This window comes from Hylobates moloch, unplaced genomic scaffold (genome assembly GCF_009828535.3).
Source record: "Hylobates moloch isolate HMO894 unplaced genomic scaffold, HMol_V3 SCAFFOLD_13, whole genome shotgun sequence".
NCBI lineage: Eukaryota > Metazoa > Chordata > Mammalia > Primates > Hylobatidae > Hylobates > Hylobates moloch.
Window position 1 is genome coordinate 40,726,510 of NW_026652288.1, and position 7,271 is coordinate 40,733,780.

The 7,271-nt window shown below is 42.7% G+C and overlaps 1 non-coding gene across 1 annotated transcript; it reads right to left on the reverse strand.

Moving 5' to 3' along the window:
- Positions 1–4,042: 4,042 nt before the first annotated feature.
- On the reverse strand, positions 4,043–4,119 carry LOC116481324 (small nucleolar RNA SNORD83). Its single transcript, XR_004251491.1, has one exon. It is a non-coding gene; the product is annotated as a small nucleolar RNA SNORD83 (small nucleolar RNA).
- Positions 4,120–7,271: the final 3,152 nt, after the last annotated feature.

Below are 7,271 nucleotides of genomic sequence, written 5' to 3' on the forward strand. Positions count from 1 at the left end.
CTACTCAGCATAGTCAATCTTCACCCTATAATCTCTTATAGTTTCTGGAAAAAGACAGAAATATTTTAATATTAGACAACACAAAGCAATAGCATTAATAAAAAGTTGTTTATTAAAGAATTTGGCTATTGCTGGCCGGGCGTGGTGGCTCACGCCTGTAATCCCAGCACTTTGGGAGGCGAAGGCGGGTGGATCACAAGGTCAGGAGATCGAGGCCATCCTGGCTAACACGGTGAAACCCAGTCTCTACTAAAAATACAAAAAAATAGCCGGGCATGTTGGCAGGCGCCTGTAGCCCCAACTGCTGGAGAAGCTGAGGCAGGAGAATCGCTTGAACTGGGAGGCGGAGGTGGCAGTGAGCCGAGATTGTGCCACTGCTTTCCAGCCTAGGCGACAGACAGAGAGAGACTCCGTCTCAAAAAAAAAAAAAAAAAAGAACTTGGCTATTGCTAATAATTCCCTTCCCCCAAATAATAGATATTAAAACATTTAATTATAACTTAAATACGATTATTTCCATGCCTTGATTACTTGACAATTCCCACTCTATTAGAAACTCTTTTGAAGCTGAATAAAGGTGCAGACTTTCTAACATGGTTGTGTCATTAGTAGGTTCAGCTGGTACCCCATCAAAAAGGCATTTTTTTTTTTTTTTTGAGACAGAGTTTAGCTCTTGTTGCCCAGGCTGGAGTGCAATGGCTCAATCTCGGCTCACTGCAGCCTCTGCCTCCTGAGTTCAAGCGATTCTCCTGCCTCGGCTTCCCAAGTAGCTGGGATTACAGGCATGCGCCACCACACCCAGCTAATTTTTTTGTATTTAGTAGAGACGGGGTTTCACCTTGTTGGTCAGGCCAGGCTGGAACTCCTGACTTCAGGTGATCCACCCGCCTCTGCTTCCTAAAGTGCTGGGATTACAGGCGTGAGCCACCACGCCCAGCCAAAAAGGCATGATTTTATAGAGTTTATGAATTGCAGGCTGGCTGAGGGAGGCAGTTGCTTCCCAGTGTGGCTGATGCCTGGGCAACAGTGTAGGTGAGTAGTCAAGAGCATTGACTTTCCTGCCAGGCAGCCCATCAGGGTCAGGTGGATTTAGTTTCACGACCTTGGGTATTTATTTAGCCTCTCTTGCCATCAATTTAATCATCTATTGCTCTCTTTTTTTCTTTTTTTGTAAAGACAGGGATCTCACTATGTTGCCTGGGCTGGTTTCAAACTCTTGGCCTCAAGCAATCCTCCCACCTCAGTGTCCAGAGGAGTAGGGACTCCAGGCTTGCCCTATCATGCCTGACTAATTTTTTCATTTTTTGTAGACACAGGGTTTTGCTATATTGCCTAGGCTGGTCTTGAACTCCTGGCCTCAAGCAGTCCTCCCACCTTGGCCTTCCAAAGCACTAGGATTACAGGAGGGGCCACCTACACCTGGCCTAATTATCTCTTAAAATGATAACAGACCTCAGCCTCCCTGGGGTGTTGTTGGAATTAAATAAATTCATGTACATAAAGCATTTAGCATAGTTCCTGTCACATTGTAAACCCTCAGTAACTTTTAGGTTTTTGTTTTTTTTTCTTTGTGACAGAGTCTCACTCTGTTGCCCAGGCTGGAGTGCAGTGGCGTGATCTTGGCTCACTGCAACCTTCACCTCCCTGGTTCAAGTGATTCTCCTGCCTCAGCCTCCCGAGTAGCTGGGATTACAGGCATCTGTCACCATGCCCAGCTAATTTTTGTATTTTTAGTAGAGATGGGGTTTCACCATGTTGGCCAGGCTGGTCTCAAACTCCTGACCTCAAGTGATCCGCTCACCTCCCAAAGTGCTGGGATTATAGGCATGAGTCATCGTGCCTGGCAATTTTAGGTATTTTTGTCATTACCCTACTGTAAGTTCCTTGAAGGCAGAAACCATGATTTAGACATCTTTGCATATAATCATAACTCTGAACACAGTCTCTTGTCCACAACAGGTGCCCAATAACAAATGTTGGTTGCAGGAATTCAATGTCTGACAACATAACAGCACTCCTACTTTTTTTTGTTTTTGTTTTTGATTTTGATTTTATTTTGAGACAGAGTCTTGCTCTGTCACCCAGGCTGAAGTGCAGTGGCGTGATCTTGGCTCGCTGCCACCTCTGCCTCCTGGGTTCAAGAGATTCTTGTGCCTCAGCCTCATCAGTAGTTGGGACTACAGGAGCCTGCCACTACGCCCAGCTAATTTTTGTATTTCTAGTAGAGACGGGGATTCCCCCATGTTGGCCAGGCTGGTCTCCAACTCCTGACCCCAGGTGATCCACCTGCCTTGGCCTACCAAAGTGCTGGGATTATAGGCATGAGCCACCAAACCCAGCCACGCCTACTGTTTATCTTCTTCACAGACAACACCAATTTCTCCAGGAAAGCCGATCACCTGAACATCCTGGGCAGTAAATGCACCTCATTAATTTTTAAAACACTGTAGCGCTAAATGGCAGCAGCAAGTGGAATTGCTCCCAGCTTCAAAGAGAGGAAAAGCTTAAAGGGCTTGCATGAGTTTCATCATCAGTCTGTCAACAGGGCTAGAAATAGAAGCCAGAATTCCTGCCATCACAACCCTTACGGGGCAGGCTAATCTCTTTTTAAGAACCTCAGCAGCGTAGCATTTAACAACCTATAATACATTTTTGGGAAAAATGGGATTTCTCAAAGAAAAAAAGTCATTCCCTTCTTTCTTAGTTTGTCATTCATAGAAAGACTATGCAACAATTTTAGGAATCATTTTGAGAAAACTTGCTACCCTAGACAACTATTTTTTATTTTTTGTAAAACACCCTTTCTTCCTTGGCCTGATGCACTCATATTTTCCATAGTTGTTATTATAGCATGCATGCCACCGTGCCTCCTGCTTCCTTTACTTTGTATAATATCATACTCTTCCATGTTCCTATACTTCATCATCAATATATATTTTTTTTTTTTTGAGACAGGGTCTCACTACATTGCCCAGGCTGGAGTGCAGTGGCCCAGTCATGGCTCACTATAGCCTCGACCGCCCAGGCTCAGGCTCCCCTCAGCCTCCTGGGTAGCTGGGCCTACAGGCATGTGCCACCATACCCTGATAATTTTTGTATTTTTTGTAGGGCAAGATTTCTCCACATTGCCCAGGCTGGTCTCAAACTCCTGGGCTCAACTGACCTGCCCTCCTCGGCCACCCAAAGTGCTGGGATAACAAAAACAGGTGGCCAGATTTGACCTGAGGGCTGTAGTTTGCCAATCCCTGGTCTATGTATCAGTTACTTCCTTTGTAATTAGTGGTTTTTGTGTCCTGTTTAATAAATCTTTTCCTACCCCCAAGATCTTAGAGATATTATCTTGTGATATCCTCTAGAATCTTTATTGTTTTAGTTTTCACATTTAGATTTACATATAATTCAACTGGAGTTGATTTTTTATGTATACAGTAAGATAAGGGTCAAGATCCTTCCTTCCTTCCATAGATACTCAACCGTTCCAGAAGCATTTATTAAAAAGACCATTCAAGGGCACCACGTTTGTCATAAATTAAACATCCATAAATGTGTCAGTCTGTTTCTAGGCTCTCAGTTCTGCTCCTTTGGTTTATTTGTTTATTTTTGAGCCAAAATCACAGCCTTAATTATATTGGTTTAATTTTTCTGTGAAAAAAATCCTCCCATTTTTGTCTTCTCCAAGATTGCTTTAATTATTCTTGCTTTAACATGGAGAAACCCTGTCTCTACTAAAAATACAAAATTAGCTGGGCATGGTGGTGCACGCCTGTAATCCCAGCTACTCGGGAGGCTGAGGTAGGAGAATTGCTTGAACCTGGGAGGGGGAGGTTGTGGTGAGCCGAGGTCGCGCTATTGCACTCTAGCCCGGGCAACTAGAGCAAAACTCCGTCTCAAAAAAAACAAAAATCTGTTGAGAATTTTCAGAATGTACCAAGGAGATAAATTTGGGGACAACTGACATATTTACAGTTCACAATCGAATATTGACATATGGAGTCTTCCAATCATGAATATGATGTAACTCCTGTTTTTTTTTCTTTTCCAAGGCCATCAATCATGAGTGACAGATTATGAATCATCCTTACACTGAAGTGCACCACAGTCAAATAAGCATCATTTGGCTTTCTCTCTCTTTTAAAAAAATCTTTAGTTTTTCATAATAGTCTTCTATATGGAGATGTTGAAAATCTTTCATTTGTTTTACTCCTAGATATTTGATTGAAAAACCAAACAAACAGAGGTGAGGTTGCCCAGGCTGGAGTGCAGTGGCCATCCTTAGGCATGCTTATACTGCATTACAGCCTTGAACTCCTGGCATTAAGTGATCCTCCTACCTCAGCCTCCCGAGTAGCTGGGACTACAGGTGCCCACCACCACGCCTGGCTAATTTTTTGTATTTTTAGTAGAGACAGGGTTTGACTGTGTTAGCCAGGATGGTTTCAATCTCCTGACCTCGTGATCTGCCCACCTTGGCCTCCCAAAGCGCTGGGATTATAGGTGTGAGCCACCACGCCCAGCCAGATGTTATATTTAAACATTTCAGTTTACAATTATTTTTGTTACTGGTATATAGAACATACAATTGGTTTATGTGTGTTGATTTGAATTCAGTGACCTAGATAAAATTCCAAAACTTGATCTGAAGGTTCTTTAGGATTGTCTATGTACATAATGACAGCTTTCTTTCTTTTTTTCCATCCTTATTTCTGTTATTTCTTTTTCTTGCCATGTTGCATTGGCTAAGGTATCCATTCAAGGTCAAATAGAAGTGGTAGCAGGCAAACTTAGCAAGTTTCCAGTCTCAAAGGAAAGCTTTTAGCATTTCATCATTAAGTTGATACTTGCTGAGGTATTTTTGTAGATAACCTGTATCAATTAGCTTTTGTTGGATAACAAAAGAACCACAAAGAAAGTGACATGTAACAATAGATACTTATGTCTTACACATATGTGGCAATCAGGTGATCTGGGCTATGCTTAGCTAGATCACTCTGCTGGTCTTGGCTGAGCTCATGCATGCATCTGCAGCGCAGCTAGGAGCTCTGTTCTCAGCTGGGCTTGACTGAGTACCTTAGCTGGAGAACTTGTGTTCTATGCATTTCATATCTTCTTCCTGGAACCAGAAGGAGCAGCTTAGGCAGGTTCTTTTCATGGTAAAGAGTAGAAGAACAAAAGAGCAAACCCCAGTAGGCGAGCTCATTTCAAATTTTTACTTGCATCACATCTGCCAATATCCCATTGGCCAAAGCAAGCCATAGGCCTGAGTCCAGAGTCAAGGGTAACTTTGCCCACGATTGAGGGCATTGCAAAATTATATAGCAAAAGGTGCGAAACAGGAGGGGTGAAGAAGTGCAATCTACTATATGTTATTTTATATCTTATTTCCAGAATAAGAACAATTGCTCCCATTTCTAGTTTGCTAAGGATTTTTATCATCAGTGGATATTAAATTTTATCAAATATTTCTTTTTTTTTTTGAGACAGAGTCTCGCTTTGTCGCCCAGGCTGGAGTGCAACAGTGTGATCTTGGCTTACTGCAACCTCTGTCTCCCAGGTTCAAGCCATTCTCCTGCCTCAGGCTCCCAAGTAGCTGGGACTACAGGCCCCAGCCACCACGCCCGGCTAATTTTTGTATTTTTTTTTTTAGCAGAGGCAGGGTTTCACCATGTGGGCCAGGTTAGTCTTGAACTCCCGACCTCAAGTGATCCGCCCACCTCGGCCTCCCAAACTGCTAAGATTACAGGAATAAGCCACTGTGCCTGGCCCAGATTTTTTTTAATCTATTGAGGTGATCATATTTTTCTCCTTTGTACTATTAATATGACAAATTACACAGATTGATTTTGAATTATTAAAGTAACCTTGCTGTGGTGGGCAGCCTGTGGGGTGACCTGTGATCCCTGACTCCTGCTGTTGACACCCTGTCTAATCCCTACTTTTGAGTGGGGGCTGGATCTAGTGACTTGCTGCTAATGAATATAAAATGGCCATGGTGATATGAAAAGTCATTGCTGAGGTTAGGTTACAAAGATTTAAACTTCGACTCAGCCCTTCCTCCAGGGAAAGCAAGCTGCCATGTTGTGAAGGCTGCTTTGGAGAGGCTCACATAGCAAGGAACTGTCTCTGTCCAACAGCCAATGAGGACCTGAGTCCAACAAATGCACATGACTGAGTCTGGAAGTGGATCCTTCCCTAGTGAAGCCTGGGGCATTAAATGAATTTATAAATGGAGGTAAAACATGTAGAACAATTTTGGCACCTAGTAAAAGCTTAATACAATTCAGCAACACTATCTCTGAGTTTGCCTTTTCATATTTGTTAAATGGGGATAATATGATCTATTCCATAGGATTGTTGTAAACATGAAATAAAATAATGTATTAGTAAGCACTTAATGAACAGTCACTATTGTTTATCTTAACTGGCTAAACTGCTGTTTAGATGAAAGGTGTTTTTGTTTATTTTTAAGACAGAGCCTCACTCTGTCACCCAGGCTGGAGTGCAGTGGTGTGACAACAGCTCACTGCAGCCTTGACCTCCCAGGCTCCAGTGATCCTCCCACCTCAGCCTCAACTAGGACTACAGAGGCACGACACCATGCCCAGCTAACTGGGTCTCACTAAGTTGCTCAAACTGGTCTGGAGTGATCCTCCCACCTCATCCTTCCAAAGTGGTAAAATTACAGGCATGAGCCACCATACCTGGCAAGACGAAAGCTTTTTAAAAATAGGAATTGCATTTTGGGCTGGGTACAGTGGTTCATGCTTATAATCCCAGTGCTTTGGGAGGCCGAGGCAAGAGGATCACTTGAGGTCAGGAGCTTGAGACCAGCCTAGGTGACAGAGGGAAACACTGTCCCTTGAAAAAATTTTAAAAAGAAATTGCATTTTATTGACCTTTGAATTCTCTAACATAACAAAAATAGATGTTCAATTAATGGTTTGGAATTGACACATTCAATCTGTCCTTATATATGTGAAACAAAAAAACAAGCTTCATAGACTTGGACAAGTTGGAAATGTAACCTCGTTTGTTCATCTATTAGGTGAAGGCACTAGACTTACTTTCTGTGATTTCTTCAAGCTTCGTTTGTACATTTATTCACTCTTTCATTCATTTAGTAAATATTTATTGGGCCCCACCATATGCCAAGCTCTGTGCTTGGTGCTGGGGTTCAGTGATGTGCAGAACAGATGTGGCTTGTGTTCTCATAAAGTTTACTGTCTGTATTCATCTGCTCAGGCTGCCATAACAAAATACCATACACTGGTGGC